The following is a 22,057-nucleotide window of genomic DNA, read 5'->3' as shown; positions in this document are numbered from 1 at the left end:
CACCTGGACTTTGCCCCTGGTCCTGTCTCCAGGGCCCCCTTTTCTCTGACTTCTATGTGAGCTAACGGCAAAATACCGCCTAGACTCTCTCCTGTCCCTTTGTCCACCCTACGTCCTTCCTTTGTCTCGCTGTTCCCCAGCCTTCATAAATGCATTCTCAGTTGCCTGGATTTGTGTTGTGAAATCCTTCCTACACGGAGTCAAGGACCCACATGCTACAGGCCAGCCTGAGGCAGGCCTGCTCCGGGCCACTGCCTGTCCAGTAGCACCATGAGCACCCCGTCCCCGTGGCCACTAGTCACCAGGGAGCCTAAGGCACCTGAAGACACACCTGACCACGGGGTACCCTGCCCCACCTTCCTCCTCCTCCTCACACCCCTCCATGTTCCCTTAGCAGCTGTCCCACCCAGCCCAGAGCATCCTGATGAAGATGAAAACGTGTAACATCTAAGTTGTACATGTCATTTGATATCCCAGTTAAGGGAGTAGGAGTCGGAAGTGAGTTCAAAGCCTTGTCTTTTTTCTTTAAGATTTTATTTACTCATTCTTAGTGGGGAAGGAAAAGAGAGGGAGACAGTCATCAATACATCGATCCATTGCCCCTCGCATGCGCCCCAACCAGGGACAGGCCCAGAGCCCCAGGCATGTGCCCTGACTGGAGGTCGAACCAGCAACCCCTTGGTGCAAGGGATGACAATCCAACCAAGTCACCCGGCCAGAGCCAGTCACAACTTTTAAGATTCCTTCTCTTGGCATCCTTTCAGGCAGCTGTGACACCAAACTATAGGTGGCAGGTGGGCCCTGGCCACTGTGGCTCAGTTGGTTGGGCGTCGTCCTGCAAAACGGCATTCCACAAAGCAGAAAGGCCACCAGTTCTATTCCCAGGCCGGGCACATGCCTGGGCTGCAGGTTTGGTCGGTGGCCGGGGTGCTTATGAGAAGCAACTTGATCGATGTTTCGCTCTCATACTGATGCTTCTCTCCCTCCCTTCCCCTCTCTCTAAAAATAAGTAAGATCTTTAAAAAAAATAAAAATAAGGGTAGCAAACAGAAGTCAGAGGATGGTCCTTGAGTGTGTCTTGAACGGGCAAGGCAGACAAAGAACTGTGAACTTCTGGACGCCTGGCCAGGAGCTGGGGGCAGAGTGGAGCCCGCCAGCCAGGAGGAACGCCCGCCCCCATGGGGGAGGCCGCCAGAGTGTCAGACGCAGACAGGCTCCACAGCCTGAGTTCTGCCTCAGCCCCGCCAACGTGGTTTCAATTTCAAACTCGGAAATCGGACATTCAACTCCAGCCTTTCACCAGACCCCTCTACTTGTAAAATGGGATTAAAAAGTTCACGCCTGCGCATCCCTACACTGTGGCAGCTACTGATTTTCACCCACCGATCTCCACAAAGCCTGACCCTGAGGACACCCTAAGGTTCAGGACAGCCACTCCACGTTTACACAGCAACCGGCCCTCTCACGACGACACGGCGCATTTCATACCCCGGATAAGCTGACTAACTCACCCCACTTCGCCTGTGACCAACCAGCTGTTAGTAATGCAAGTCCCCCCATCCTGGGATACCCCTCAGGCCCAGGCAACCCAGGACAGCTGGTCCCACAAGCAGGCAATTATTTATGAGCCAGGTGTCAGCACTGAGGGCCACCCCCACTTTCTTGACGCCATCAGCACCCTGTCACCAGCCACCCTCCCAAAGCCTTGACTTGACTGCTCCTCAGCACCCTCAGCTCTCCTGGGTCCTAAGTCTGAACCGACTACCTTCACTTGTTCACCCCCCACCCCTCACTGAACGCCTCAAACAGAAGCCCACGTGCCGAGCCTCAGGGGCGTGGTAAGACACACGGGAGAACTGGAAACAGGGTCTGGCCTGTGACCCACTTCCTCCAGGCCCAGTCTTGCTGGCACATGGCTTGGCGCTGAATTAAAAGGCAGACAGAGCAAGTTTGTAAGATTTATTAAAGGGGTGGTTACTGAGGTCATACCATGCAAGGGACACGAGGCGGGCCCTCTATGGGTGCCACTGTCAAGATGCAGAACCAGCTGAGGTGGACCCCAGGCTTTCCCTCCGGGGTCTCTCGTGCAGAGGGACCGGTTGTCACGCGACGCTCTGAGCAGGCACTGGGGAGGCGCCGTGGGGAGGCTTCATGTGGGAATCTTGCCCTTGACACTCTGTCCCTCGGGCGTCCACAACCATCACCATGAGAATCTGAAAGGAAGGTCAGGTGAGTTCTAAGGTTCAGAGCTCCCAGCTGCATAAACACAAACCAGCTCACCCTCCAGCTCTGGGCTCCCCACCTTTGGTATTAACTCACCTTGGCGAGAAATAAAAGGAAACCCAGGTCCCAAGTCATCCTGAGGGTCACTGATCCATGGCCTTGGGGCTTCCTTCAGCAGTCTCCAACCCAAGGCTGACCTGGGAAGCAGAGGAGAAATGCAAGCACTCAGTCTCTAGCGCCATCTTCTCCCCAGCGACATCCCTGAGAAGGTCCCAACTAACCCGGCCCAGGCTCCCGGTGTATGCACGCCTAACTGGATAGCACCAGAACAGAAAGAGCAATAAAGGAGAGGCTTCTTAAAAGCCTGCTGTTTTAATAAGAAATGGTGCCCTGGCTGGCGTAGCTCAGTGGATTGAGCGCGGGCTGAGAACCAAAGTGTTGCAGGTTCGATTCCCAGTCAGGGTACACTCCTGGGTTGCAGGCCACGGCCCCCAGCAACCACACACTGATGTTTCTCTCTCTCTCTCTCTCTCTCTCTCTCTCTCTCTCTCTCTCTCCCCCACTCCCTCCCTCCCTCCCCTCTCTAAAAATAAATACATAAAATCTTAAAAAAAAATAAGAAATGGTTTTCTCTCAGGCAGTTCATGCTCAGGGCCAACGACCCAGATAAGAGAAACCACAGGAAGACAGCTCCGTGCTCACTATCGGGTGCTGGCACCAAGGTCCCACTGCACCGTGATGTGGGGTAGACCACCACCCTCCATCCTCAGCAGCTCTTACACCACATTATCATACGGGGTCACACAGTAAGTATTACCTGCCCAGCCTGTCACAAGGCCCCTGCAGCGGTCATCTTGTTCTGCAAAGACCCACAGTATCTGACCCAGCCAGAAGAGGCGAATGGAAGATAAACATCCAGCAGGACTTGCTCGGTGCCCACATCTTTGGAGATCCAACTGCCAGGCCCACGTGAAGGCTAAACAAAAACGCACCATGGAAGCTTGAGCACATCACACATGTGGGCCCCAACTCAGCCTCCAGGACTGTGCACCCAGACATCTGGACTACCAGGTCTGGGGTTCCGGCTGGGGGGATAAAAAACTGTCTTCTAAATGGTCACCACTATCCACTAAACCCTCCGGTCTGATGGTGGAGCCCAGGCCCAGGAACTAGACTGTGGGGCAGGACAAGCCCCTGATGTAAAGGGGCCAAGGGACAGGCTGGAAAGACCAGGGAAATCTCAAGTTTATCAGGTGGCTGCCTGTCCCAGGCAGCTCACGAATGGTTCTCTCATCACCTGCATGCCATCCTGAGATGGACAGAAACACATGGCAGAACTGCACCCCATCCTCAAAGACGAGAGACGGGAACGCCCATGGAAAAGGACCTGGGAACCAGACAGGGGCCCCCAGACTGAGAGCGGGGCTCCCTGGGATGGACACCTGGACCTCACCTCAGCCAGGACATGACTTTCCGGGGCACTGCGTTGCGTCATCTGAGTCTACGAGGTGAAGGCAGCGCCGCAGGTTCACCTGCAGTGCGAGGAACCAAAGGCAGAAGGTCAGCTCACCTGCTGGTGCCAGAGGGGGCCCGGTCAGCAACACGGTGCTCTGATGTGAACCAGGACGTGAGCCAGGGCGTCGTCAGCCACAAACAGATCCCAAAGACCCACAGGCCTGCACACTCCTTCTCTAAGAAAAATCCTTTTCAAAAGGAACAGCACAGCCCTGACCTGTGGCTCAGTTGGCTGGGTGTTGCCCCACAGAGCGAAAAAGGCTGGTTTGATTCTTGTTTAGGGCACATGCCTGGGTTGTGGGTTCAACCCTCAGCTGGGGCACGTTTGAGAGGCAACTGATTCATGTTTCTCTCTCACATCAATGTTTCTCTTCCTCCCTTCCCCTCTCTGTAAAAATGAACAAATCTTAAAAAATAAATAAAAGAGAACCCACACAAGCACAGATGAAAAGTCAGTGGAAGGTCGTCAGTCCACGTGCTCTTCTCTCCTCAGTGCCTGACGAGAACACACCTCAGGTTCCTGCTAGACTGTGGCCCACAAAGTTTCCTACTGATTCAGAACTGACAGAACCCCTCTCTGCCTCTACCCCTGGCCCCCTCCTTTATTTGTCCTTCTGCATTTACTGGACATCCCTGGTGGTTCCTGGAGAAGCAATACGCGTTGTGCTCAAGGAAGAGGCGAGGCGCAAAGACAGCACAAACAAGCGGCTCAGTCGCGGGCTGTTTGAGTAACGTATCAGGGATTACCCTACATTTCTGCAAACTCGTAAAGCAGAACCCGAGATTCACGCGTGCCCTCCAGCACGATCTGAATGCACTCCACTGTGAGGTCCAAATTTAACCGTATGGACCGATTTGGAGCCTACAATGACAAAGCGAAGCCCACAAGTCCAGGGTCCAGCCCCGTCCCCACGTCACACGGGGGTCAGCAAAGGTCCCCGCTTTGGAGGGGACGGCAGGAGGAAAAAGCCGGTGTGTGAAAGCTCCAGGGTTTGGAAGGGACAGCTGGGCCCTCCAAACACGGGGAGATGCCTTTCAGCAATTCTCTCCCTGCACTACCAATGACCAGGGCACAGGCGGCTCACGATCACTTTCGGATGCAGGAGCAGAAAGGGACAGAGAGAGAGCCAGGAAGGGCGGAGTGCTGGTGCCTGGGGAATGGCCCGGGTCAGGGAGTGACCTGGTCCAACACAGGGCCCCTGCAGCATCTGGTATGTCCTGCAGAGACCCCACGAAACCTCCCTGCTATGGAGTCAAACACTTCCTGCGGGGAAAAACGGGAAGGGCTTTTGGATTGGAAAAGATCAGGACCACATGGTCACGATACCGCCATGAAAAGAATTTAAAAACCTCTTCTGCTATCCCAGCTTTGACTTTCAGATGAAGCAGAGGGTGAGACTAGGTCACACACAGAACTACATGGGTTCAGAGGCGGGACCAAAGTCTCGGTGTCTAAATCCAGGTCTTTCCCTCGCAGCACATGGCCCCCACTCCAGGACTTGGAAGGGAGGTGCCCCGGGGAGCCCGTTCCCCAAGCGGGTTTCTGGAGGCCCCTCCCCTGTAGGCATGTGAGGGACTGCCCCAGACCGGGAACACAAATGCAAACTCACAGGATGCCACTTTTACCTCCCCTCGCCTTACAGCTTCACCCAGGCCCAGGGAAATACACCTGTGACTTTACAGATGCAAAACAACGAAATTCCAGATGGCCCCAGATCCTCACCTCAGGGCCCCATGGTGTAGCGCCCAGCTGATACAGACTGACATGAAGATGGCTGATGCTTCCCACAGCACCTTGGCACCCGCAGACCCGTCTGCAAGAGACAAGCCACGAACGGGCACTCGTCTACCAGTCTACCGTCTGTCCAGTCTGGGGACGGCTTACCTACACATCCTCAACTATACGGTGCTTGGCCCAGCTCTGTTACTGCTCTAGCCCCTGCCCCTTAACCTAAGGGAAGAGGGAAAACCACCCTGATGAACCATGGGCCCTGTCCCTGCCAGGACTAAAGGTAGGCCAAAGAAGTCTATCTCTCAATAGAGAAACGGCACTGCAGGGGTGGGGCTGGCAATGTCTCAGCCCCAGGCTTTGTTTAAGGGATCTGCTCCCCTGACGGCCCCCTGGGATGAGCCCTCCCACCATACCACACCATGGCCTCACCCACCTCCACTGCCCCGTTCTGTTTCATTTCGTCCAGATGCATCATGTCAGCACCAGGCACAATGCAAAACAAGACGGAGGCACCGCCCTCGAGAAGATCACAGCATGGGGGTGTGATAGACAAATCAACAACCTCCAGGTGTGACTGGTGCTGAGCGGTAGGGCTGAGGACGTGGGAAGGGGTGTGTGTGATTGGGGAGGAGGCAGAGAAAGCTTCCGTGAGGGGAGCCCTAGGAGCAGAGTGACCAGCCCCAACCATGACCCCTGCGAGGCAGAGCCCTGCCCAGCAGAAGGGCCTCTCAGTGAGCCACACAGCGCCAGGTACCAGGAAGTTAACACCGACCAGTGGGAAGACGTGTCCGAAAGCTCCAGGGTTTAGAAGGGACAAGGGCGGGCCCTCCAAACACGGGGAAATGCTTTCAGCAGTTCCTCTCCCTGCACTATCAATGACCAGGGCACAGGCAGCCCACGATCACTTTCGAATGCAGGTGCAGAAAAGAGCAGCTGGTGAGGCGGGAAGGGAGGCCACTGCCAGCAGCCTGAGAAATGGCCTGGACTGAGTAGACAGGTCAGTGACCAGACTTACAACCTAGGAAGCCAGAAGCCACATCTGATTGTCAGAGACTACTGACCAGGCTGCGGCCAAAACTTGACAGCTAAAGGGATACTGAGGAGGAATACTCAGGAACACTTAGCAGCAGGAATACCGAGAGTCCTTGGGTGCTGAAGGATTGAGTGTGCGTGGGGCCAATGCTGAACGTTTCACAGGATCCCCACTCAGGCTCACAGAAGAGCACTCTGCTAATGATTGGACGTGAACCCAGGTTTGCCTCTAAAAGGCTGCCCTCCGTCCATCCCCACACACCGCTATTTTCCTCTCAACAGCTCAGGAGCCCCCAGCAGGGCTCTCAGGAGCAGAAAAGAGCGCCCAGGCCTGTGCCTGCTGGCTAAGGAGCAGAGCTGGGAGCACAGCCAGCAGCCTTCGCCTGCGCTCTCACCCCCCACACCTCGTCACCCACGCAGAGCTTGAGGTCTAGAGAACCAGACAGGATGGGACATCACTTACCCGGACCGCATAACCCAGGCTCTCCCCGAGGACACATCTCATGTACATGGAACAGCAGTCACACGACTCTCCTGCAGGGGACAAGAGTCAGCATGTGACTGACCACTTGGCAATGCTTCCACCTCTGGAAAACCATCATCAACAGAAAGCCACGCGGGGCATCCCAGTCTTAAGACATGAACACACTGCCAGCCCGGCTCCCTGGATCTTCAGTCTGCTTCATCATGCTCAGTCACTGCCAGTCACTTACGCTGTCCCATTAGGAAGGGACAAGGGTGGATACTCTGAGGATGAGGAAAACCGTCCCGAAAAGGTGCCTGCATTACAGGACACAGCCAGCCTGTACTCACTTCAAACACAGGCACAGAAAGGGACACAGAGCTGCTGACACGCGAGACCAGTGTCAGAAGACCACAGCCTAGGCTCCACGCCCAACCCAAGCACTGCCTGGGGCAGGACCTGCTCTCAACCTCCTTTGTTAAGGCCTCACGGAAACCAGCAGAGCCCGGCAGAGAGAGCACTCGATAAACCAGACACCTGGGGCCAGGAGGCATCCAAGAGCTGGTGGGCGGGTGGACATGTGTGACAGCTGCAGGGTTTGCAAGGGACAGGCGGGCCCTCCAAACACGGGGAAATGCTTTCAGCAATTGCTATCCCTGCACTATCAATGACCAGGGCACGGGCAGCCCACGATCACTTTCGAATGCAGGGGCAAAAAACCAGCCAGGACGAGAAGCCCATGTTGACAGCCTGCTGCCTGCCCAGGCAGGGGACAGCTGCCCAGCCACGCCCTGAACACTATCGTCACCTCACGTAGATTCCACCTCCCCCCATCAAGAGGAAGACCAACTTCTGGTACACATGCCTCAATTCTGCATTCAACTCACAAGTATGCACTGAGTACCTACTATGTGCCCTGTGCTGTGGGTTCAAAAATAAAGAAAAACAGACAAGGCGTCTGCCTTTCTTGAGCTGCTAGTCTCCCCACGGGAAGGAAAACAGGAGAATGGGCAAACTCACCCAAGGTTATGCAGCTGAGGAGGAGCTGAGTCAGCACACCTTCAGATTTCCATTTATTTTGGTCTTCACAAAATTGTCTTAATGGAAAAATTTTCAATTCCCTGGGAGACTGCAAAAGGCACCTGGAACAGTTAAGTTTGGGGAAGATGGAATCATGAAGTTGCCTGAAAGACGGCAGAAGGTAGTGGAACAAAACGGTGAATACTCGGTTCAATAAAGTTACTGGTGAAAATGAAGAATGTCTTTTATTTTTACTTAAAAGCTGAACAAACTTTTTGTACAGAGGGTACATTGCTGTCCCCTGGGTAAATACAGCACAAAACTTCGCAAACCACTTTTAACATGTTCAACCAGTCACAGCACCTTCTCCATACACCGCACCAATCTTTTAAGGGGTTTTTTTTGCATTTCATTTGCATTTTTGCCTTTCTTAAAATAATAAAGCACAGTATGCTGAAAATGTTGCTTGTTTTCTTCCACCTTCAACATTAAAATGGCTACACAAAAATTCACCAATTTTGATAACTTTTTTAAAAATGCAGGCTGATGCAACGGCTGTCACAATACAATCTAACGAAATTGTTTCGAATGAAGTTAAAGACAACTAAGGGCTACCTGGACCATACAGCCATCTTACCGGAAAACCCGAACGAGCTCTTTGGCCCATCAGGCAGTGAGATCAGGGTCCTGCAGGAGAGAAGGGGCGCCGACTGGTGCAGAGCCCCAAGGGCCATCCAACGGAGCACTGCCATCTGTCTCCAAGAGCCACAGAGTGGAAAGGCCTAGGCAGGGAAAAGCGCGGGGAAGGAGATTTAGTACAGAGCAGGGGGCCAGGAATCCAGACTCTGGGGTCCTGGGAATGTCCTGGAATTTAAAGCTCAGCCACCAGATCTGTAAGCGGAGGTTTAAACTTTCCTTTAAACGTTTTTAAGGGGAAATGAACTAACGGCTGTAAGAACACTTCGCAGGCAACCGACTGCCGAGGGGCTTTGCCTGGATCACAAACCGGGAATCAGAGGTGGTGAGGGTAGTGGAAATCAGCGCCCCTCAGGGCCAAGGTCACACACGGCTCCGCACAACTCCCTGCGGGACCGCCGGCCCGGTTCTGGCCGTCAGCGGGCCCAAGGCTTGTCCACGTGGTGGGTGAGGACAGGGTCCCGATGCCCGCACCGGCCCGCTCCGAAGCAGCGTCGGCTGACCTGAGGCCCGTTTCTCCAGGTCACCAACCCCGAGGGCTCCACACCCCGCGGAGGGAACCCGCACGGAACTGGAAAGCGGACCTAGGCTCGAGGCTGACCTCTGCGGGCTCTCCGCGCCCCTCTGGGCCTCAAATTTCCCGGGACTCACTGAAGAAGCGCAGACCACCCGCCCAGCGCTCCCCGCACTGGACTCACCCCAATGCCGCAACCGACCGTGCGGGACAGCGGCGGAGAGACAGCTGATACAGCGGGCAGGCGTAGATGTCTGAGGATTTCGGGAGATGGTGTGGGACGACGGGGACGGCAGCCACGCCGCACGACACTGCCCCAGCTGCTCAGCGCGGGCGGAAATGCGGTTGGGGCGCGGGCTGCGCCCTAGAGCGGCACCTCGCTGGGCGCAACTGGCGCAAGTGGCTCTGCGGGGCCCCTAGTGGAGCGGAGTCTAAATTCTGACTCGAGCATTTGGGATAATTTCCCGAAACCGTCTGAAATTATACAAATAACCACCCCCCAACATGTTTTGCTTTTCTATTTGTTCTGAAGGTGTTCTTTGGTTACTGACATCATTAATATGTAAAAATGATCACGTTTACACGTGAGGAGCGTTTGTTAGCAGGAGCTTGGTGTTCACTGTGTTTAGTTTGGACGATAGGACTCTGCATGGTGACCGTTGTATTCAGAGCACCTAGTTCAGCAGCTGGCACAGCTGAACAAATGAATGAATTCTGTCCATGTATTTACTGGGACATCACCAGTCTCAAATACTGTTCCAGTGGCCCGAGACTGGGATGTAAGGGTGACATGAGATGTGCCCAGAGACGTGGGCAGGTGCTTTGCTGAACCCCGTCCTAGAATTAAAATGGGAATAGAGTGTGGAGAGTCCTTGAAGCAGAAGGAACTTCTGGTGGGGAGTTCGCCTAGTGACACAGGAGACAGAGGTCCTGTGCTCCCGACATCACACTAGACACAGGGCTGGGAGGGGACTCGTGGCCTCCATATCTCACAAGCACCAACGCTGCCTGCTCCCTGGGTCCCATGTGCCTCTCAGACCTGGGGCAACCCTGCCCCTAACTCGCCCAGCATTCTGACGTGTAGATAGCTGACCCTCCGGCCTGAGGAGAGTGCTCCCTCAGTCAGACCCCAGACACTCACTAAGCATGTCACAGAAATCCAATCCAGATGTATGCAGGGAAGAGAAAAAAATGGGGGTCTGTGAGCATGGGAGAAGCTGTTAGGGTTTTAAGACTGTGAGGACACTGGGGGTCTCTGTGATGGGGAGGGACCGTGGAGTGCTGTGGCCGTGAGGATGTTGGACGCAGGGGTCAGGTGTGTACACTTGTGGCTGCCCAGATCTGCTGTCCTCTCCTGCCTCCTACTTGCTCTTTCTCTCCCTGCGGCCTTGGCTGAGTGACCTAACTTCTCTGCCGAGCCTTAGTTTTCCTTTTCTGAAAAATGGGCAGAGTCAGAGCTCCCCTCCTCATAGCATGGCTGTGCTAATTAAGTGAAATGATTTAGATCAAGAGCATAACACAGAGCAAATGGCCATGTCAAGGCAGTTGCGATACTTTGGTATTTGAGAAAGCCCAGGGCTTCTGTCGCTGTGAGGACCCTGTGGGATTATTTATGATGCGGAACAGTGTGCTGTGTTTGAAAAGTCTATGGTGAGTAGAAATATAATGCCAGCCACATGCACAATTTTAAAGTTTCTAGGGGCCATGTTAAAAAGGTGCAAAAGATGAAATTAATCTTAGTACTATATTTTAGTTAACCCAAGATAACCAAAATAGTACCATTAGAGCATATAATCAATCTTTTTAACTGATAAACAACATATTTACTATTTGTTTTTTCATTTTACAAAGTCTTTGGAATCCCAGGCATGTTTTACACAAACAGCATATTACAGTTTGGACCAGTTACATTTCCAGTGCTCTGTAGCCACACGTGACTGGCGGCTGCTGTGTTTGTATCCTTCAGGGTAGGTCTAAGGCCATCAGGATTTCATCAGCCCTTTGGAGCCTGAGGAGAGAAGCAGCAAGCAGGAGGCTGCCAGCAGGACCCTCCACACCCTCCACACCACCCTGCCTGTGAACCTGGGGCATCCTAAGAGGAAGCTCTCCAACCCCCCTGCTCTTGGGTTGTTATGGAGACGTCATTACAAGACATGATTGGCTAAATCACTGGCCATTGATGATTGTTTCTGTCTCTAGCCCATCTCTCCTCCCCGAAAGTCAGAGGTCAGGGGCGGATTGGGGGGGTGTTGGGACTGAAAGTTTCAACCCTCAATCCTTTGGTTGGTTCTCTGGGCAACCAGCCCCATGCTTAGGTGCTTCTAAAAGTCAGTGTACTCACCTTTATCACTTTCAACGCTTAAGAAATTCCAAAGGTTTTGGGAGTTGTGAGTAAGGAGCCTTGGACGAAGACCACATATATATGAGAAACATACTGTGGTCATCCGAGTGACCGAATATGTATTTCTTATCATCACCATATGGCAACAGGTGGCCAGTGCCTCAACCACTACCTGGACAAAGATTCTTCGTCTCCTTCAGCAGGTGTGGGATCTGTGGTAGGAATGTGTGCCTGCCACCCTAAAGGTCCTGCCCGTGTGGGGACCTGTGAAGAGGAGGGAACCCTAAGAAGAGGGCCTGTTCACTTCTCGGGGGATGCAGTCAGAGAGCACCAGCACCGAGGCCTCCGAAGAACCTTGGAAATAGAGGCCGAGAGAGAAGGGTGCGGCATCAAACGTGAACCCACCCCAGAGAGAAGCCTGCCCTCCACCCCACTCTTTATTCCATCTGTTTGGATCCTGGAGGTTTTGGACACAGGAGAGTGAGCAGAAACCTGGTGAAGAGAAACACATCTGAATAAGTAAGGACAGAAGGCTCCCGCCCCTTCCCAGCAGACGGCAGCCTACTCTATACTCAGTCCAAGCTGGTGGAGAGGAGTTCTACTTACAAATGGTCATTGAAAATGTAATTAATACATTCAACTGGACATTTAAAATAAATGGAAACTGTGTTCCTCACTTTTAGTGATTGTAAGACGAACTACCTAAGAATGTCAGAAAAGCTATGAAGCCTGTCTGATATTTCTCTAGGGTCAGGGCAAAGATACTTCCACTTAGAAAGTCTAAAGAGGCTGGCAAAAAAAAATTATGAATACATATGAGGAGGGATCCTGTTTTCAACTTACTGGCTGCATGAATATAGGATTGGGCTATAGCTAGGAGGCAAGCATTCTAGAGTCTGTGACCTCACAGTGCCTGAGAGAGGCCCTTCCCTTGGCGAAATGGGACAGCTGGCTGGGCAGATTGTTCCGTGGAGTTGATGCCCAGGGTCTAGGCTGGACGTCAGCAGCTGGTCCAGTGAGGCTTGCAGGAGCGCCAGGCCCCATTCCCACACTCAGGATGATCAGCATGCTGGACACCTTGCTGTATCTGTCCATCTTCGTCCTTGTCTTCTTTCTGCTCCTCTGTTACTGCATCTACCGGAAGCAATAGGCTCGGGCTCCTGCAGGTTGGAACTGAGGCCTGATGGAAGCCTTGACCAGCCCAGCTCCCCGGGGTTTGAACTGGTTCTTTCTGAGCTGCCTCATGGCCTGGGTCTTGGCCTGTTTTGGAGTCTCCAGCAGCCCCAAGCCCTCTCTGAATACTCTGACAGACCGGGATGAGACAGAGGGTCTCTCCACCAGGGTCAGCTTCCACCTAGGCCTCAGCACCTCCTTCTCCCTGAGTCCCCTAAGGACCCTCTCAGCCTCTCTAGTTTTGCTTCATGTTCATTTTTGTCCTGGGCTAAAGGCCACTGGTTTTGGAGAAGGGATCAGTGTGGGCTCAGTAATGGGATAAGTGACCCAGACCTCTGCCATGGGGACAGGCATAGGAGGTGCTGGCCCTCTCTCTTCAAAACTGGCAGAACTGGGCCCAGGGGAATGGGGTCCTAGATAAAGACTGATAACCTCAACAGTGAGATTGAACTTTCGTTCTGTCCATGGTAGATGACCCTTGAAAACCTTCTTGACTAATGAATCTAGATGGCTCGTTAACTGGGCTTCCCTGAACAACTTAGGACCTTCTTTGCTGACTAGATTACTGAGATATTTGTAGCTGATCACTTACACTTTCTTGGCTTGAGGATTATTAAGTTTCTTGCCTGAATACCTGGGCACTCCAGGACAATGATGTGTGACTTTGGCCCATTATCTTTCACCATGATAGCTGAGCACATCTGTTTTCCACTCTTAGGACCTTGGGTTTTCCTAGCCGAGGCCATCAGACATCCCTGGCTATTTTGGGAGGACTTCCAGAGTGAAAATGGAAGACTGCTTCTATGATTTTACCATTGTGTGAGGTTGGCTGATGGTTTATGATGTATATTCTATTTCTAGAACTCTAAGACTTTTTTAATAAAATATTTTATTTTGTTTATTTTTAGAGAGAGAAGGGAGAGAGAAAGAGAGAGAGAGAAATATCAATGTACCATTGCTGGGGGTCATGGCCTGCAACCCAGGCATGTACCCTGACTGGGAATCGAACCTGCGACACTTTGGTTCGCAACCCACGCTCAATCCACTGAGATGCACCAGCCAGGGCCGACTTTTTAAAGGTTATGAGTGGATATTAATTTTTATAGAATGATTATGATAACTGCAATTGATTAAACTAGCCTACTATAAACAACTATTTTAAATGCTTATGGTACTGCATTTCAATGTGTTATTTTCAAAATTTCAAATCGTGATAAAATACTCAAAAAACTTACCATATTGGCCATTTTAAACATTCTGTTCAGTAGTGTGAAGTATATTCACATTGTTTTACAACCATCACCACCGTCCATCTCCCCAACTCTCTTCATCTTGCAAAACTGAAACCCTGTACCCATTAAACAACTCCCCATTCCTCCCTTTCCGGATAAGTGGAGGGAGGAAGGGATAGACAGGTGGAATGACGGGGAAGATGGAGGGATGCTTGGATATTTGGCGGATCCGATTTTCAGCTCCAATCCACTAGGGGGCACTAAGAGACCACTTGCGTGGTTATGCCGGATTGTGCCGCTCCAAGTTGCAGCCCGCGCCCAGATTTCCGCCGGCGCTGAGGGGTTGGAGGTCGCAGCCTTATCTTGCGTTTCCGCCGGAGTTGTGCTGGGTGGTCCCGCACCTTCTGGCGCTGTCCCCTCTGAGCCTGCCGCCACCGGTCCTGGTTCCCGAGTGAGTCACTGCCAGGCCAGGCTGCGTTGTGCTGCATCCACCTGCTCTCGACGAGAGGAGAGACTGAGGCCCCAGGGGCGTGGGGAGCCGGCCAGAGGCCAGCTCGGAGCCTAGGCCCGGCTCCCGGGTCCGCGCCCGCTTCCTCCGCCGGGTGTGGACCTCTCTGCGTCTGTGTCCGCGAGAAAGAGGGTTCTAAGGTCAGCCGTGCCATCGGCCCGCGCTGCTTCAGAGAGAGCCGCTGCGGGCGTCCGACTCCCGTCCTCCCTCGCCCTGCAGGAAAGCCTTGTCCCGGTTGACGGCCAGAAATAGGTCCGGGGACGCGTGGGCCCAAGGTCCCGCAGCCAGTCGTGCAGGGTCTCGTGTGACCCTGGGCTTGAGGGGCGCCAGAGCCCCCCTGATTTTCACTGCCGCCCACCTCCGGCTCCCTGCATGAATCCCCAAAGCCTCTCCTCGGTTGCCTACGTAGTGTTCTTATGTCCGTGAACTCACTTGCCCTCAATAACCTTTAAAGGAAAGTTTAAACTTCCATTTTACAGGCAGATTGGCTGAACTTTAAATTCAGGCACACTCCCAGGGCCCCAGAGACTGGATTCCTGTCTCGTTGCTCTGCACTAAAGCCCTTTCCCCTTGCTTTTCCCTGCCAAGGTCTTGAGACTCTGTGATATTTGGAGACACATGACAACTCTCTCTTGAAGGGCCTTTGGGGCTCTGCACCAGCCAGCTCCCTTTCTCTCCTGCCTCCCTGATCTCACTGCCTGATGCACCCGCACTGTGTCCAGAGGGGGAGGCCGTCTCCTAGGTGAGTGCTGGGGCTCCTGAGCACCTTGAACTCAGGGCCAGTTGCGCTCCTGCGCCCCGCCCCCGCAGAATGGTGGCACCAGAGTTCAGGTGGGCCCTGAGAACTGTCTTGCCAAGACCTTGTGCAGAAGGAGGCCTGGTGTTGTATACTGGGCTGAGTTTGGGGTCTGGAAAGGCCAGAGTTCAGATGGGGAAACTGCAAAGCTCTCCCTGCGGCGGGAGGGGCGGGGGGCTGGGTGGGGTTGGGAGTCAGAGGCCTTTGTCTGTGTTTTACTTTGTTTTTGAACCCTCCTTGTGCTTAGCACGTAGTAGGTACTCAGTACATATTTGTGGGGTGAATTCAGGCATTTGTACCGAAAGTCTGTCTTCCTGTGAACTCTCTTTGAGGGAAGATGTGATCCTTACAGGAAGGAATGGTGGCACTCAGTGTCCTGGGCTAGTCTGGGTGGCTGTCCCCTGCCTGACCAGACAGCAGGCATTACCGTGGGCTGTTTTCTGTGAGGCTTTGCAAAGAGAAGGCTGACTCCAGGGCTGGGTCCCAAGGACCCATGTGCTTGTTATGCAGCCACTAACTGGGTCATGTCTCGCCCAGGCTTTCCCTCCCCTGTCCAGGTCCTCAGTCATGTGGGGTTCCTGGTGTGACGTGGTCTGGGAACTGGCTTGATATGAGATGAGGGCGCTAATCATATTTTGTGGAAATCGTTGGTTTTCTTGTCTTTTGCTTTTCTCTGCTCTGACCTTGAGGTCAATATCTTTTAAGAAACTTTTTTTTCTTTTATTCATTCCAGAGGGGGGGCAATGGAAGGAGAAAGAAAGGGAGAGAAATGTCAACGTGAGAGAGAAGCATCAATCAGTTGCCTCTTGCCTGTGCCCCTACTGGGGATGGAATCCACAAGCCAGGCCTGTCCCCTGACTGGGAATTGAACCCTCGACCTTTCAGTTTGCAGGATGTTGCCTGACTGAGCCACACAGACCATGGTGTCAGGGGTCAGTATCTTGAGTCTTGTGTCTCCTTAGCTTCAGCACCTGACAGGCACCCAGGGTTTAGCAGGTGTGGAATAAAGGCACAGCAGGAGCTCAGAGAAGGGGAGGCACACCCTTCTGAGGTGGCATGGCTTATGTGGAGGATCAGGGAAGCCAGCCGGGAGGAGGTGAGGGCGCTCCCTCTGTGTTCCTTCCTCTTGGAATTGTTAACCTGATTGTCCAGTAGGCCCTTGGCACGAGATGGAGCCCAGCCCAGCAAGAGAGAACTTTCCTCACGGCCTGCGGTTACGGTGGCGGGAACCAGAGCAGTAATGAAACCAGACAAGGCTGGTGTAGATAGAAACCTGACCCCTTCACGGGCAACCTGAGGTGCTCCTGTCGCATCTTCCTCCCCTTCCATGCCAGGCACTGCCTCTCAGGTGTTGCACACTCCCACACCTGCCCTGGATTCCACGTCCTGTTCAAGACCCAGCTTCTGGAACCTTTACAGTTTCATCAGAGTTTGCCCGAAAGATGATTTGGAAAACCTTCTCTGCCACATCCGTTTTCCCATGGGGAGTTGTAAACTTCTCTCCAGTTCATGAGAAAGTGGCGTGCCTCGCGGGTTAGTGACAACAGCCATACTTGTGAAGCTGCCAGCTCCTGTGCCAGAAGCTCCGCATGTGCTTATCAGTACCTGTTGCGATCAGGTGACATCTGCGTTGCTCATCCAGGGCTTCTCATTTATTGCAGAGGAGGCAGCTCGATGCAGAGAGGCCCTTGAGAGGTGTCCCCATCCTGGCCGGAAGTGGCTGGACCACAGCACTCCCAAGGTGAGGTCTGCCCTCTGGGGACCTGGGGCTTTGCCTGACACGAGGTGCAGGTAGGTTTCCTGGGTGTGGTGTAGGCAGGGACGTAGATGGAGGAGAGATGTGGTGGCTTTGTCCTGGCCCCCAGTTTTTACCCTTCCTGGGACCTTTAAGAATGTACCTGGTTCCCCTTTACGTTCTTGGAACCCTTTGTCAAATTTTATGTCAGCAGGGGAATGTCTCAATCAAAAGTAGGAAGGATTTTGAGATACCCACCTGCACCTGGATCTCAATCTTTTCTGCCTCCTCCTAGATTTCTTAACACCATGTCATCCTCCAGAAAGCGGGAATATAGAAGCCATTTTTCTTAGGCTCATATAGTCCCTGTCTTTTAGAGCCTAAGAACTGTATCACTTTTCATCCAGAGGTGTCTCCCCCTTTGCCTCTCCTGCCTGGGAATCTCTGCAGTGTTAGAAGCGTGTACTGGTGCCTTGTGCTCAATTGAGCTGACTGCTGCTCCCAGCCTCTGCCTTTGGCCTCCTTCATCAGCAAGCCCTCTGTGCTTTTCCGGCCCCGCATTCTGAAGGGATTGCGGACCGCCTGTGTCCCGCTCCCTGGTAGTGCAGGCAGAGGAAACATGGAATGAGTTGTCCCATGTTTGGGGGAGTCCTCATCCTCACCTCCCCGTTCTGGAGCTTTCTTCTCACATTCATCCTCCTCCTCAGCACACACCATGGACCTCCAGGGCCTGGGGGGCTGTCGTGTGTGAGTTAGTGTCATTGTTGGGGCTTTCACAGTCCTGCCCCTGCTGCCCCGGGCTATGTGTGTTGCTAAAGTTCCCTTCAGTGCCCAGCGTGGTTGCTGCCAGTCAGCCATGAACCCAGCCGCATAAACCTGGCCTTGGCGTCCTTTTAGCCTGTCACTGATTAATGGCACATTGGTCAGCACTGGCTACCCTGCTGTAGGCCATCCACTGTCTCTTTAGAGTTAACTACTTTCCTTTTTATGAGGAAATAGTGTGTGTGTTCAGGAAATAATAAAAGCCCACGCGTGTGGAATGCTTATTATCTGGCAGCTTTTGTGAGCAGGGACAAGTCAGGTGCTCATCTGTGGCTTCTTGCCTGTTGCAGGTAAGGCCACTGTGTGCAGAGGCCTCGTGGGAGTCGTCGTGTCAGAAACATTCTGGACCCCAGTGTCCCCGAGGTAAGACCTCTGGCCCATCATCTGGAGTGTTGGTTCCTCGCACCCAGCACAGTCATCAGTCACGTGTCTGTTCCCAGGGCCTTTGAGTGAGGATGTAAGGGTGGGAGCAGAGAGGGGGATGAAGCTCTCACTTCTCTATGAGTCCTTCGATCCACACGCCACCCCGACCGCAGCCAGACAGGATCACATCTGGCCCTTCTTGTGCCTTCAGCAGCTGCTGCAGGCCGGTGCCTCTGCAGGCCGGTGCCTCCACAGTCCTCTCCGGGGCATCTGCCCTTCCTCGCTGGAGCGGCAGTGGAAGCATGTCAGGGAAAAGGGGTAGGCATCAGAGACTCCTGTCCCTGGGATCGAATCCCCTTCTGCTTCCTCTCAGTGACCTATTCAGACCCTTACTTTTTCCATTTGAAAACAGAGCTATGGTAGAGGTGACTTTTGTGGTACTTAGGACCAACTGATTCTCATCGTCTCCAAATGTAATATTTTCCTAGTGTTTTTGTCCGAAGTGACTTCTCTTTGATTCCCCTTGACAAGGAGGTTCTAGGGCCTTTCACAGTAAAGAATGGTCACTCCTGCGGTCCTGCGCTTGGCTGGGTCATTTTCTGAGACTCAGTCTGTTCCACAGGCTGCTGACACCTGCTTCTGTCCCTGGATCTCTCTCTGCCCTGTACGTACCTGCATTCAAAAGCGACCATGGGCTGTCCGTGCCCTGGTCGTTCACAATGCAGGGAGAGGAATTGTTGAAAGCAGTTTCCCGTGTTTGGAGGGTCCACACTGTCCCTTTCAAATGCTGACGCTTTCACACACTCCTGCTTCTGCAGCCAGGGCCTTCCGCTGTCCGACATTGCGGGCCACTGTGAGAGTCAAGGCAGGAGACTTTTTAGCTCGGCCTTTCTCAGCGTGGCCTCCTTTGTCAGAGCCAGACTACGTCTGCGTCAAGGTTTAGACACATGAGGAGCGCTAGGAATGAGGATGAACTATGCATGATGAACAAGTACAGTGTGGGGCGATACATAGTGATTGCCGTAAAATTTTCCAAGGGATGCAGCTTTTTGGAGGTGGTAGACCTGGGCAGGCCTTTGAAAGGGAGAGGTGGAAGGGCAATAGGAAGGTACTCAAGGAGAAGGGAGCAACACACAAGGACAGAGTGAGCATAAGCACCTGGGGAGACCGATGGGCAGGCAGGTGATGACGCTGTGGAGGGACGGCCGCGGGGGTGGTGGCCTTCACTCCCAGCACCATGCGGAGGGGCCGCAGTGGGAGGAGTCCCTGAAAACAAGCCCCCTAGCCGTCTCTCTGCCAGTTACCACGTCTGCCCTGTTGCCCTGAAAAGGCCTGTTTTTCTGACAGTGTTCATTTTGACTCTTCTCTGGGAGCAATGAGATTCCTTTTTGAATTGGGGTTGGTGTGAAAAAAAAAACACAAAACAAAACTGGCTACTCATTTGTGCTGAACTGGGGGCATTCTCACTGAAATCCAATGGAAGAAAATGAAATTACATTGGAGACCAAATACTTGTTGTGACCTCCTGCTCCGTGGCTTCCTCATCACTCTAGGGGTGCTGCCTTGGACCTGGAGATTGTGGCAGGAAGCACCGAGAGGGTGGAGACACTCACCTGCCAGGTGGTGACCTGGGTCACAGCTTCCCTGGAGGGGCCTCCGCATGGTGAGTTAAAGCCAAGGGGCTATGCCGGCCTGGCTGCCTGAGGTGGAAATTCCGAGCTGCTGGCCTCATTTGACTTTCTCCTTCAGATTAGTTCGGGGGTTGATCATGGACACTGGAGTGAAGAGCGACGTTGCCGCCTGATGCATTGCTGGACCTTCTTGCCCCACCACCGAAGGGCGTGACATCAAAGGACTTTTCGCTCTGAGGGAGCTGGGCAGGGGGGAGAGCCCTGGACACCAGGGACCTGGGGATGGTGTTCAGCATCGGAGACCTTCCCTGACTCCGCCCCTCTGCGGCAGGTGCTCCGGAGCACTCGCTGTGGACCAGGACTGCGGCTTTCCTTCCGTCTGGGCCAGGCCGCCCAAGTTCCCTGTGTCCCCCTGCCTTCCGGTCATGTAACTTTTCAGAACCAAGAGTTGCTTTTGAAGTTTTCTGAGCTGTGCACCATTGTCCTCTCACCTACCTCAATAAACCGTGAAATGGCCCTGCTGCTCGTTCCTGCTGTTCTTTGTTTCTTATTTTAAATCAGTAGCGCCATGTGCCAGCGAGGCTGAGTATAGAGAAAGTGGGCCACAGCGGCAGACTTTCCAGTTTCCAGTCTTTGAGACTTCCCACTCGGCACACCCCTAAGGCTCGACCTCCGGGCTGGGAGATGGAACATGGAATTTGGGCTGAGTGCTTCCGGGGGGCTCAGGTGTAGGAGAGAGGAAAACAGGTAGAGTTGTTGGCCCAGGAATGTTTGGGCCAGGGCTCTGGGAAAGAGGATGATGGTGGGGTGGACAAAGAGACAGAGGCGGGCTGAGGAATGCCAGAGCACCTTGAGCTCTGCGGGTGGAAGTACACTGGGTGGCCATAGCGGGGCGGCTTTGAGCAGGGTTGGGAGTGGCAGCTAAGAACAGCTGCTCTGGGCAGAACTCAGGATGCGGTAAGCAAAGGCCAGATGCTGAGTTACGATGACGGTTACCACGAGGTAGATCTGGTAACAGTAATGGCAGAGGTGTGCCAAGTGGCATGCACTTCACCACCCTGGGGATGCACGTTACTCTGTCCTCATTTTTCAGGTACGATCCACTCGGAGAGCCTCTCCCGAAGGCCGAAGGCCGGGAAGGAAAGGGAGGAGTTGGCTGTCCATCCCAACCATTGGAATTGAAGTCACCTTGACTGGGTTGCGGTGGAAACCCGGTGGTCAGACCTGCCTTTGGGAATTTAGCACCCTGAGGGCCTCTGTCAGCGGGAGGCCTTCTTGGAGGCTGGAGGGTCTACTCTTCCCACCAGTCCTGCAGAGGTCCTTACACCTGCCCTGCCCCGCTCCTTCCTGCCCAGACCATTTGCTGTGGAAGATCCCCACCTGCTCCCAACTCCTCTCTGCGTAAGTGTCATCCAACCACGGCCCCAGTCCTCTAGGGAAAAAGGACCACTTTCCCCCAACACGGCCAGACTTCCTTTTCAGCGAAGTTCTACTGTTGGTTGTTGCCAGGCATTTGTAGACCTCTTTCTTTAACACTGTTCCCCTCTCTTCGAAGCAGCTGGAGGCTTCTGGTCAGCCTCCAGCAGCAGTGTCTGCACCCCTCTCCCCTCCCCTTTATTCTGTGTATTCTCTCAGGGTGTTCTTTACCCTCTGCCTCAGTCCTGTAGCTCTCCCCTGCCCTCTGCCTCCCTCGCCCCACCTGACCCTCGGCCCCAGCACAGACCCCCGTTCTCCACGGAAGATGTGCGGGGCTCTCCAGCTGCCTGTGCTCTGCCTGTGCCCCCCCATCTCACATGTGCCTCCCCACAAGCCCCGTGGGCCCAGCCACTCTACTACTTCTGGTTCCTGGACAGGCTCTTTTCTTGGCCTGTTTGCCTACAGCGCGTCCTCCATTTCAGATGCCCTCCTGACACAGCTTGTGTCCCTCCCTTCAGGAACCTTCTCTGGCTAAACCTCCACCCAGACCGGATTCCCTGCCCCTCCTTCCATTCATACCAAGTCTCAATTACATGCAGGCACAATGCTAGGAACTGGTAAGCAGAAGAACACAAAAGAACAAATCCCTGCCTTCATGTTGCTTACGTTTTAGAGACAGAGACATACCATGAAGTACTAAGACATGTAATATGCCAGAGAGAGCTAAGGGAAAAAAATTAATGAAGCAGGGAAATGGGACAGGAAGTCTGGGGGCCAGCAGGAGGAGCACTGTAAGCTTAATAGACATGGAAGGCCTCCCCTGGGAGATGGGATCTGAGTGAAGT

At 53.6% G+C, this 22,057-nt stretch overlaps 1 long non-coding RNA gene and 5 other non-coding genes across 7 annotated transcripts; 2 read left to right on the top strand and 4 right to left on the bottom strand.

Moving 5' to 3' along the window:
* Positions 1-1,950: 1,950 nt before the first annotated feature.
* Positions 1,951-9,516, bottom strand: LOC123815013. Of its 2 annotated transcripts, XR_006785010.1 has the most exons (9): positions 9,380-9,516; positions 8,623-8,767; positions 7,986-8,107; positions 6,966-7,036; positions 5,462-5,552; positions 3,677-3,755; positions 3,041-3,199; positions 2,320-2,420; positions 1,951-2,213 (listed from the first exon to the last, which is right to left on the bottom strand). It is a non-coding gene; the product is annotated as an uncharacterized LOC123815013 (long non-coding RNA). The 2 variants fall into 2 exon arrangements; XR_006785009.1 differs by lacking the exon at positions 5,462-5,552.
* On the bottom strand, positions 4,712-4,843 carry LOC123815463. The gene has a single exon (XR_006785117.1). It is a non-coding gene; the product is annotated as a small nucleolar RNA SNORA71 (small nucleolar RNA).
* On the bottom strand, positions 6,256-6,389 carry LOC123815460. Its single transcript, XR_006785114.1, has one exon. It is a non-coding gene; the product is annotated as a small nucleolar RNA SNORA71 (small nucleolar RNA).
* Positions 7,545-7,676, bottom strand: LOC123815461. The gene has a single exon (XR_006785115.1). It is a non-coding gene; the product is annotated as a small nucleolar RNA SNORA71 (small nucleolar RNA).
* An 8,017-nt stretch (positions 9,517-17,533) lies between the features above and the next one.
* LOC123815464 lies at positions 17,534-17,667 on the top strand. The gene has a single exon (XR_006785118.1). It is a non-coding gene; the product is annotated as a small nucleolar RNA SNORA71 (small nucleolar RNA).
* Positions 17,668-18,835: 1,168 nt separating this feature from the next.
* On the top strand, positions 18,836-18,968 carry LOC123815462. The gene has a single exon (XR_006785116.1). It is a non-coding gene; the product is annotated as a small nucleolar RNA SNORA71 (small nucleolar RNA).
* Positions 18,969-22,057: the final 3,089 nt, after the last annotated feature.

Source organism: Phyllostomus hastatus, unplaced genomic scaffold (assembly GCF_019186645.2).
Source record: "Phyllostomus hastatus isolate PE091 unplaced genomic scaffold, TTU_PhHast_1.1 phas_contig_17, whole genome shotgun sequence".
Classification (NCBI taxonomy): Eukaryota; Metazoa; Chordata; class Mammalia; order Chiroptera; family Phyllostomidae; genus Phyllostomus; species Phyllostomus hastatus.
Note: the sequence above shows the minus strand (reverse complement) of the source record. Positions and strands in the feature narration are given on the sequence as shown.